This window comes from Protopterus annectens, chromosome 4.part0, assembly GCF_019279795.1.
Source record: "Protopterus annectens isolate FY-2018-M chromosome 4.part0, PAN1.0, whole genome shotgun sequence".
Classification (NCBI taxonomy): Eukaryota; Metazoa; Chordata; order Ceratodontiformes; family Protopteridae; genus Protopterus; species Protopterus annectens.
The window spans coordinates 1,444,983,921-1,444,996,104 of NC_056733.1; positions in this window are offsets into that span (position 1 = coordinate 1,444,983,921).

Consider the following 12,184-nt stretch of genomic DNA (forward strand, 5'->3'; position numbering starts at 1 on the left):
GGCATGTGGCTGGTGCTGCTCGTAGGAGGACCTCTGGCAGACATGCACCTGATGTACAGGGTGCAGCAGCTGGTATCACCAGATGCATGTTCCAGACTGTAATGGCGGCACAGGCACGTGCTGAACAGCAGAACCAAGAAGGGCAGAGGCTGCAGAAGGCCACAATCCATTCCCTAAATGAGAACATCCAGTCATTGGCGAATGCTCAACAGCAGATTGCTAATGTACTGGATAGGCGATTAGGTGAGATGGTTGGAATCCTCGACTGAGGCATGTCAATCTTCGAGCGTGAGCTGTCTGTGCTGGAACACCTGGTAGGGGTGAGGCGTAGGACACGTGGCCATAGGCCAGCAATACCACCTAGTGTATGTCAACGTGCGCATGCCACCTCTCATGCCAACTCACACAGTGCCGGTAGCAGCAGCAGTGCAGCTGGTGCTACACCGACCACACCAGGACACAGCAGGCCACGTGGACGTGGCCCTGGCCGGTCCCAGCATGGACACAGTTCCAGCGGACCTGTGTCATTGGAGAGTGGCCACTCCATACCTCCACCCGGTAGTGCCTGTGCGACCCCAGGCAGGCACGGGTCACGTGGCCGCAGACGGACACATTGAGCCATACAACCTGCACTGTACAGTCTGGGGCTGCCAAGTATACCCCGTGTAGGCATCACGTATGGCTGAACTGTGTATACACATACCCACACACGGCAGACACAACTGTAGGGCTCCACCACATCCACATGCATTCTGCACAGTCATGCCAAGTAAATGCACCAGCCCTTACACACACACATGATGTCAGCCATTGGTACAGCTCACCCTGTGCATATGATGAAGCCTCTGCTGCATCACTGTCATCCACACCATCGGTACACGGTTATGCAAATATATTCTGATGCACAGGATGGACAAGATAGTGAGAGGTGTATGTGATACCTGTGTACGCATAGCGTGTGATGTGTATGTTGCAGTGGTTGTGTATGACAAGTGACAGGTGCGTATGTGACGTGGGTTGTGTACTGTCATCATGCAGCAGACATACCACGTAGTGCAGGTGCAGCATGCATTGAGCTGTGTACACGGTATGTGTGACGGTTACATGTGAAGCACCATGTTGGTTCTGTTAACCTGTATGCCTCATATGGTGTACTCGCATGTGCCTACTGGGAGCACTGTTCCCCCATGTGTAGCTGTGGGTTACCCACAGGCACATCTGGCAATATCAGCATACCACATGTACCCGCAACCTGCCTGGACACCTACATAGGTACATAGGTGCATAGGTACATACTAGGCTATGTGCCCTACAGCATGTGTAAGCCTAGCCAGAGTGTGTGTGGCTTTCACCAGCCCTTAGGATGAGGATACTATATCCATTGGTCTGCTGTCCCTCTGTCCAGCAGTGACACAGAGATGATTCCTGGGGCATACCTACGATCTCCCATCCACACGTCAGTATTACTCTTGGACAGAGTCAGTGAGGGGCTCTGCTTCACAAGGGCTGGGAATCTGTTCCATGGTGTAGGGAGTCTCTGGGCAATGAACCTGTCCCTCCAGCACGTCCTATTTATATCCATGTTGAGGTTTGTGTCTGTTGCTCTCGTGCCTGTGGTTGTTTGGATCCTAGGAGGTGGAGCATGTCCATGAAACCCAGGTTGGACATGGCCTTGTATGTCAGGCACAGATCACCTCGGAGCAGACGGTATGAGAAGGTATAGAGCCGGAGTTCCCTCAGTCGGGCAGCGTGTGACATATGTTTCAGCCCTTTTATCCCTGTGTTGGGGAATGTTTGGGGTCCTTCCAACTGCTGCAGGTGTCGGGTTAGGTACATTCCGAATGGGGCATTGTACCCAATCATTGGTCTGATGCGTGAAGAGTACAGGGGTACAATGACCTCCCCTGATCTGGATGTGAATCCCTTCATGACCAGGTGGGCAATGTGGAATGTCTTCCCAACCACATTGGCAATGTGTGTGTCAAGAGAGGTTACCGACAAGTTGGGTCCCCAGGTCCCTGATCACGTCAACCGTGTTTAATGGATTACCACCTATGTGGTAATTCGGGGTTAATTTGTCTTTCCCAAAGGGTAGGTCTATACCTTCCCTGGCATGTAGCTTCAGGCCATGGCTCTGGCACCAGTTATCCATTTCTATGAGACCTCAGGTGGATGTCTGTGTCTGATGGGGTGTTGATTATGGTGGCTGGTTTGCAGTCATCTGCATACCTTGTCTGCCACAATCCCCCTATGTTTGCATGCACGTCGGAAAGTTGAATGCCGAACAGGAGGGGGCCCAGGACTGAGCCCTGTGGGCCACCACTCGGGACCGGCTTGGAGTCTGACATGGCACCAGGAACACTAACCCTGTGGGTTCTGACCTTGATCTGGTTGGCAACCCATCATGTGACATATGGCTCTACATCTATGCTGGTGAGCCTTTCTATGATGCCCGTGTGGAGTTTGGTTCGAATGCTGTCGCCAGGTCACGGTAGTCTGTGCGAACCGACGTACCCCCATCAATGGCCTTAGTGACTCTTCCGAACAGGTCGACCAGGTTCAGGAGGCAGGATCTGCCCTTGACTAAGCCGATGTGGGTATGTTCCAGTATTTGTCGTTCCCCAATGTCTTCATTTATGGGCTCCATTATGGCCCCCTCCATAGCTTTGCAGACAGGGCTCGTCAAGCTTATAGGGCGGTGATGTCCAGAGTCCGTAAGAGCACCGCCTTGGTGGACTGGGACCACAGTTGCCGTATGCCATCCATCGGGTATGTAGCCTGTAGTAAGGCTAAAATTAAACAGCAGCCTTATGTGCGGGTTGAGGCCCTCATTGAGGTTGTGTAGCACACAGCCGGGGACACCGTCCGGTCCCATTGATGCTGTGTTCTCTGCTTTACAGATAGCAGCTCTCACCTGGGCATTCGAGATGCTCGGGAGGCTAGACTCTGGTGGGATAGATACCTCCCCTCTTGGGGGGGAGGGAGGGTAGATATATGCACGGAACCTGTCTGCCAGTTTGTTGGCAATGTCTGTGGGTTCAGTGATCATTGTACCATTATGGACTAATTCCGAGCATAACTGTGAGCTTCCACCCATGTTCCTACCATAGCTAAGGAAGGCCTTATGGTTGTCTTATGTGTCCTTTGCAAGTCCTCTCCCACAGGCAGCCTTGGATGATTGTATGAGTGATCGTATGTTACCGCCAGTATTGATCAGTGATGCCTTCCCAGGTATTGCTCTGTCAAGTAGTAGCTTTCACCTCTTGTTGTACAGTTCGTTTATGGCTGGGGTCCACCAGACCGTGTGCCTGCCTTTGGTGGACAAGGTCCTGATGTTATTAGGGATTGCTTGATCCAGACATTCCTGAGGGTGCTCGTAGAAGGCATTTGTAAAGGTTTCAGCAGCGTGGCCTGTGTTTTCCACTGGTATGGAGGCCTTGTAGGGTACCACACCAGTCGTATGACGTGTGGGGTTTGCTGTGGAGAGGTCTTCACTGTGGTCTCCCTTGCTGGTGTTGGGGGCGGGATGCAGATCTCCAGTGAGATCACTATATGGTCTGACCTCACCGATGAGGGATGTACATCCTGTGTGGAGCATGTCGTCCCTATGTGTGATGATCAGGACTAGTATAGTTCCTCCCCTTGTGGGTATGGTGCATAGTTGTTCCACAGCATTCGGGTGTATGAACACCTGGAACCTTTGGTGTAGGGTGTTGGGTCCTGGGTAATGTTCCCGGTCTATGTATGGGTGGTTGATGTCACCCAATATGATGGTGTTGTGAGAGCATTCATACTCCCCAGTGTCTTCAGGAAGGCTGTGTGGGTATCCTGGGTTTGGGAGGGTGGTCTGTAGCATGCAACAAACTGTAGGGCAGTCCTACCCATGGTTAATTGCACCTGGATGGTCCCCACTGCTACGTGCGTTTCCGCCAACCTGGAGGTGTGGGTATCCTTCATGGAAATGGAGACTCCCCCTCCTTCTGTGGTTCGGTCCGGGTTAGGGTCCTGAATGCATGATATGAGGTATGACCTGATAGTGCTGGGGTGCTCTCAAGAGCCCTGAACCAGGTTTCAGTCACAGCACTGACATCGATGTCCTCCATACTGAGGAGGGCTTTTGAGGGCATGCAGCTTGGGTGTAGACTACTGGCATTGAGCAGTATTACCCTTAGTTTTTTCCAGGTTTGTAGTCTAGGGCAGTAGGTTTATCATTTTAGCCTTGCCTGCAGTGGGCACTGTGGGGGTGGCAGGAGCCTTTGCCAAACTCTTGAAGCCCAGGGGTGACAGGTGCAAGCCGTCCCTTGCGAAGGAGCGTGGCGTGTCAAGCATGTCATCCCAGGCAAGAGGACATTGGACCCCCTCATACTGACACCGGTAATCAGGCCAATTATCAAGGGTGATCATTCGGACTCAGTATTGTGGCATCATTCTTGATGAGGGTGGGATACTGCTCAGGGTCAGGGTCATGCTGGCCTGGGCTACACAATCTGAGATCCCTTCTATGTCTCCTTTCATGTATCCCAGGGAGGTATGTCTCCGGTTGTTGACACCAGCATGGACAATGACCGCGTCATACTTGTACATGCTGTGGAGTGACCTGAGTGCTTGTGTTATGTGGCGGATTCCAGCGCCCGACAGGCAGCCTACTGTGATCATTCCCTTGTTCAGTCTGGTGGGTGGGACGTCAGTGTGTCTGACTATGGCATCACCTATTACAAGTGTGTCTGGCATTGTGTGTGGCCTTAAGGGCTGTGACTGTTTAGCACACTGACGTTGAGAACTATGTGTTGCATGTCCTATGTCTTGTGGAGGCAGTTGCTTGGGTGTCTGCTTCGGAGGCCTCATTAGGTTCGTTACATGTTTTAACAGTGCCTCCAAGTATGTCTTTGTGTGTTCATGTGTTTGTTTAGCATTTGTGATAGTTCCATGTGACACTGGGTTTGTGGTGTGCGTGGTGTCCTTCTCCTCCCGTTTGGTCTTGCCGGTCGTGGTTTGAGAGAGCTCAGCCTCCTGTCTGGCTATATAGTTGCATCTCTCACATGTATTTTGTTTAGTGGGGGAGGTGCGGGTTGTCCGTGTCCATGAGGCACCTGTAACATTGCCTCAGGATGCCCAGATTCACCAGCTGAACAGGAAAGGTCGCTAGCAATTGACCCTTTGACATGCCAGAGAACGTGAATGCGTTTGCTGTGTAACTGGGTCAGAAGGGACCTATAGGGAAGTGGGTACTCAAGGGGATTCTAGGCTAGTGTAGTACTCCGTCTAGTATACATGTACTTTACCTATGTAGGAATACTGTGGGAGCAGGTGCTGAGCTTTTGTGATAGAGAACAGACAGTTTAGATTGCAAGTAGAGAAGTTCTACGTGTAAACCTGCGGAGCACGGAGCCAGATATAGTGTAACGTTGTTTACACGGTACATGACACACATGTCCACACATATACTGCACCTGACGCCTGTGGTCGGTGCCACAGGCTACGGTGTACAGAGACATCACATAGATGGCATGACACAGTACAGGTATGGTGAAATTCTGCAGGTGTCGTACACAGCGTGCTGGCGACTGACCGCAGGTGTCACCTGTCAGCTGTGGTGCACGCTGTGCAGCAGTAGGACACTGTACCGGTACAGGAATATGTCCACAATCGCGGGGTGTACACCACTATGGCACACACCCCATTGTGTGCAGATGGGGACACCTGCCTGTGTAGTCAGCACCCTCACAATACAATGCACCAACACGCCATGTCACAGGGGGCGGACTTGCACAGGTGGCCAGTATGGCTCCCACCTATGGCATTGACAGGGTCATACAATGCAGCACCAGTACGGGATGGTCACCCTGTGTGGTTAGTGTCCATTCACAACACTATATCTGCATACACCCTCACAACAGGCAGCAGACATACACACATGTTGACACACTGACATTGTGGTGACCACACATGTCTACACGAAGGGACGACGTGTTGCATGTACTGCACCATCCACATCCATGCACCCCACACTGAGGTATGTACAGATCTCTACCATGGTGTACAGTGATGTGTGGCACATGGCACATAGTCCCCCCGATCTGTGGCATACATGGGCACACATTCCTGCACACATGTCGGTGCTGGGAATGCCACACCCACTATATGGGATATGTGCAGGCGTGCAGCGGTATGTAGTGCATTATGCGTACCAACACTGTATCCGGCAGTTGTGCCAATATATGCACTTGGGAGGTGGTAGGGGTTACAGTAGCCATGTGACATATGGTCGATGACACCTGACCGATGGGTATGCATTATGGCAGCACTGTCATGTAAAGGTGACATAGCAGACTGTATGCACATGGCAGGGTAGGATGGTGTGTGACACACCTGTGACCACCACCTGCACACATGCATGTGGACAGGTGTTTAAACACATGATGTACACACATACCGCCATGCGTGCTGTTACTATGCCACCATATGACGGCCCCCATGATGGGTATGCATGTGGTAAGGGGTTGCAACTGTGTTATGGACATCGGACACCGCTCATGCATGGCTGCACGATGCACAGTACACGTGTCACATGTATCCCCTGTTGCCATGTGTGTATGCATTGCTACGTTGTGACATGTGTGTCGACATACATGGAACATGGACTGTGGTATGGTATCACAGCTGTCACAGGCAAACTGTACAAGGGTATGTGTCCCAGTCAACACCGCTACACCCTGTAGGGGGAGCATACCACAGACATGTGTCCACCTTCCATTCGTGTGTGTATTACTGCGTACGCCAGTGTTATGCATGTGGTACATCACAGGCTTCGTATGTGTCCTGCGTGCAGTCCATGCACACAGCCAGACAATCACATATATGACATATCCGGACTTTGTTTCACTGTGGTACAGCTGCAGTCATGTGTCATATCTGTGTCAGGCCCGTGGTATGTGTGGAGCATGCCTGTCCATGTATACCGATATGGGCGGACTACATCACACCTGTGGGATCACTTATAGTACATGTGTACTCTGCATGACGGGTGTACACCGCCAAATAGACCTGTGGACATATGTCACATGCTGTTGCTGGACCGTGAGGCATACTGCTGCACCAATGACATGGTGCTGGCATGGCAGCTACAGTGTTCACTGCAGTGTGTACATGTTCAGCCTGCACCCATGACGCCAGTTATGTCATCTGTGTGTGTACGTGTAACTGCATGTGTGTCCACCCTGTGTGTGTGTATGGGTTTACCTGGCCGTGACTTGGAGTGTGTACACTCCGTCTGCATGTCGGACGGTGCGTAGCACATAATAAGTGTGTGAGCATGCCCGGGTTGCTGTTGTGTAGGTGGACACACACAACGGTCCACACTCTGCCCTTCCATGATTCCACCCCATGTGTGTGCATGTCTGCACTCTGCAGATTCTAAGTGTGTGAGCATGCCCAGTAAGCAGCTGTGTAGATGGACACACAGTACAGTGCACACCGTGCCCGTCTGTGAAGATACCCCGTGTGCATGTATGTTTCCCCTTTGCAACCGCCACGTGTGTGAGCATGCCCGGGTTGCTGTTGTGTAGGTGGACACACACGACGGTCCACACTCTGCCCTTCCATGATTCCACCCCATGTGTATGCATGTCTGCACTCTGCAGATTCTAAGTGTGTGAGCATGCCCAGTAAGCAGCTGTGTAGATGGACACACAGTACAGTGCACACCGTGCCTGTCTGTGAAGATACCCCGTGTGCATGTATGTTTCCCCTTTGCAACCACCACATGTGTGAGCATGCCTGGGTTGCTGTTGTGTAGGTGGACACACATGACGGTCCACACTCTGCCCTTCCATGATTCCACCCCGTGTGTATGCATGTCTGCACTCTACAGATTCTAAGTGTGTGAGCATGCCCAGTAAGCAGCTGTGTAGATGGCCACACAGTACAGTGCACACCACGCCCGTCTGTGAAGATACTCCGTGTGCATGTATGTTTCCCCTTTGCAACCGCCACATGTGTGAGCATGCCCGGGTTGCTGTTGTGTAGGTGGACACACACGACGGTCCACACTCTGCCCTTCCATGATTCCACCCCATGTGTATGCATGTCTGCACTCTGCAGATTCTAAGTGTGTGAGCATGCCCAGTAAGCAGCTGTGTAGATGGACACACAGTACAGTGCACACTGCGCACGTCTGTGAAGATACCCCATGTGCATGTATGTTTCCCCTTCATGACCGCTAGGTGTGAGGGCATGCCCAGTACGCCATTCGGGGGTACACAGTACAGTCAGCACCGATGTCTGCTACTAGGCATGTAGCCATGGCCAGTGACATCCTGCATAGCCATGGTGGCCGTCCAAGTGAGTCATATGTGGTTGATATGCCACAATGGCTGCCTACATCATGCACGCCGGTTGCCCTCTCATAGGGTATACTGTCTGTGGTGCATCCCGTATCCATGTCGTGATGTTGTCCTACATAGTTAGTTGGTATTCTCGAGTGCAGCACTACTGTGTTACTGTACGCCCACCTTGGGATGGTAACATGCTGTGTGACTGCGCACTCTGTCTTCATTCCCTATCGGCTGCCTTGCCTCTGCAGATGATATCACCCACCTAGGGGTATGCCTCCTGACAGTGCTGTGCTCGGTAATCTTGGTAGCGCATTCTGTAGATGCATCATGCTGTAGTGTGTTCATGTAGGTAGGCATAGGTTCAACTCCCGGCCCTTCCCCATGTGTGTGTGAGGTGTGTGTGTGTGTGTTTCTAGCTGCCCCTGGAGAGAGTAGTTCTTTTTGTTGCTTCGCAACACATACCTTGGCTATTGTCAGCTATTCCTTTACGGATGATGTCACCCACCTAGAAGTATGCCTCTGACAGCGCTGTGCTCAGTAATCTCGGTAGCGCATTCTGTAAATGCATCATGCTGTAGTGTGTTCATGTAGGTAGGTGTAGGTTCAACTCCCGGCCCTTCCCTGTGTGTGTGTTTCCAGCTGCCTCTGCAGATGGTCATGCTTTTAGACGCTTCGCAACACATACCTTGGCTATTGTCAGCTATTCCTTTACGGATGATGTCACCCGCCTAGAAGTATGCCTCTGACAGCACTGTGCTTAGTAATCTCGGTAGCGCGTTCTGTAAATGCATCATGCTGTAGTGTGTTCATGTAGGTAGGCGTAGGTTCAACTCCCGGCCCTTCCCCGTGTGCATGTGAGATGTGGGTGTGTTTTGTGTTTCCAGCTGCCTCTGCAGATGGTCATGCTTTTAGACGCTTCGCAACACATACCTTAGCTATTGTCAGCTATTCCTTTATGGATGATGTCACCCGCCTAGAAGTATGCCTCTGACAGCGCTGTGCTCAGTAATCTCGGTAGCGCATTCTGTAAATGCATCATGCTGTAGTGTGTTCATGTAGGTAGGCGTAGGTTCAATTCCCGGTGTGTGTGTGTGTGTGTGTGTGTTTCCAGCTGCCTCTGTAGATGGTTATGCTTTTAGATGTTTTGCAACACATACCTTGGCTATTGTCAGCTATTCCTTTATGGATGATGTCACCCGCCTAGAAGTATGCCTCTGACAGTGCTGTGCTCAGTAATCTCGGTAGCGCGTTTTGTAAATGCATCATGCTGTAGTGTGTTCATGTAGGTAGGCGTAGGTTCAACTCCCGGCCCTTCCCCGTGTGTGTGTGAGGTGTGTGTGTGTGTGTGTTTCCAGCTGCCTCTGCAGATGGTCATGCTTTAAGACGCTTCGCAACACATACCTTGGCTATTGTCAGCTATTCCTTTACGGATGATATCACCCGCCTAGAAGTATGCCTCTGACAGCACTGTGCTCAGTAATTTCGGTAGCGCGTTCTGTAAATGCATCATGCTGTAGTGTGTTCATGTAGGTAGGCGTAGGTTCAACTCCCGGCCCTTCCCCGTGTGTGTGTGTGTGTGTGTGTGTGTGTGTTTCCAGCTGCCTCTGCAGATGGTAATGCTTTTAGACGCTTCGCAACACATACCTTGGCTATTGTCTGCTATTCCTTTACAGATGATGTCACCTGCCTAGAAGTATGCCTCTGACAGCACTGTGCTCAGTAATCTCGGTAGTGCGTTCTGTAAATGCATCATGCTGTAGTGTGTTCATGTAGGTAAGTATAGGTTCAACTCCCAGCCCTTCCCCGTGTGTGTGTGTGTGTGTGTGTGTTTACAGCTGCCTTGGAGATAGAAGTTCTTTTAGACGCTTCGCATCACATACCTTGGCTATCGGCGTCTATTCCTTTACGGATGTTGTCACCCACCTAGACATATGCCTCTGACGGTGCTGTGTTCAGTGGTCCACGTAGCGTGTTCCATACCTGTGTCATACTGTCGTGCGGTTGGGTAGGTGGGGGTAAGGTCAATCTACATGCCTGCCAGCTGTGTGTGTGTGTCTATGCTCCCAGCCGCATGGGTTCATAGGTTATGGCTTTAGAGGTTCCGCAGAACACTTATATCCTGCCAACATCTCTGTGATTGTGGATGGTGAGACGCAGCTTGTGGACTGCCTGTGTGCCTGCTGTGGTTGGCGACCTCCGTAGCATGTTCTCCACGTGCGCCCTGCTGTGGTGTGGTGGGGTGGTGCTGTGTACGTTACACTCCCGGCCTTGCCACATGTGTCCATCTGTATCTCTCTCGATGTATATATACATACTTATGTTATGCCCATAGCGCTGCTCTTGCATGGACAGCTGTCTGTCCCATGTATCTCATATTTGCATGGCTGACACATAGAACTGTGGTACCAGGCATATCCACTCATTGTCCATGCAACGTCCGTATTCCAGCATGCCCTAGAGACATCTGCTGGCTATTGTGGCAGTCAGCTATCCTTGCTGTACTGACACTGTACCCGTACATGCCATAAACCTTGTGTATCATTGCCTGTTTATGGTGTGTGTATGTCTATCTGAGCTGTGTGCATGGTCGTGTGTATGTCCCGCTATAGCCGTCTGTACAGGTGTCACCACTATGGGTAATCCTTGTAGACCACTGTTTCATGTGTACTTCAGCACATACCTGTGGACCGTACTACCCCTCCTACGGCAGCACGGGAGCGGCCTTAGAACAACCGCTGCCCTAGGCGATAGGGCTCCATGGCGCCCACCACCTCAACACATGGTGCCCCCATCTTGGTGTACCTACATGACATAACTACTGGAAAGGTGGCCCTGCTAGTACGGCGCCCTAGGCAGCCGCCGGGTTGGCCTATGCCTAAGGCCGGCTATGAGCACGTCCCAAGGCATACTTTTAAATTCAGTGTTTTTTTTATAATACATGTTTTAATAAGATGTTTTTAAAGATGTTAATATATGTGTGAGTATTTAACATTGAGTTTGAGCTTTATATGCTGGGGTTACTTGTTCATTGTTTGATGAGAAATTGACCAATGAAAATGTAAGGAGGGATATTTACAACCTGAATGCTTTTATGTTATGTATAAGCCTGAAGGAGCCTACGGGTGAAAGCGCTTACTTGTGTATAAAGGAACCTTTTTATACCATTTGGGCACTGTCCTGGACTATTTCTACGGTGACTGTTTCATCTAGCTATGTGTTTTTTGGATTGTGTGCCATAAGGTGCCAGCGGTTATTTTATGTTGATTAGGTGTAATCCATGGTCAATTGACATTAATCATATTAATTCATTAAAGGATCTTCTTCATAAGTGGGAACGGCATAGTTTAACCATCCTATGACCTTCCTAGTTGAAGTTGTTAGTGAGCCATTAGTATGTGTTCCACAGGTCGTCCATTTGTTCTGCATTATGGAAGCGAGTGATCCCCATTTTGGTGATGGCAGATTGAGAGCTGTGTACGCCGGTATTCGCACGACGGTCTGACTTTGTATGGGGAATTTCTAATGTAGTCCCTATCTGTATTTCCTGTGCTATGCCTTACTGCAGCTGTGTAATTCCGCCAGGTTTCCAGTTATGGGTGCCATCTTGGTTGTACGCATGTCCATCCATGGGAATCGCCTACTGGACACTGATATAGGGCTGTACACATTTCACACCTGCTTTCAGCATTATCCGGTGGATGCTTTGCATCATTAGTGGGGAGTAAGGCATGTGCTATACCCACATCCCTCCCACGGGGCAGGCCAACGGATTATCAGCCAAACAACACCGAGCCCCATTTCTGCATACCCAGGATCCCATGGCTGCAACCCTCGACGGTACACATTACATA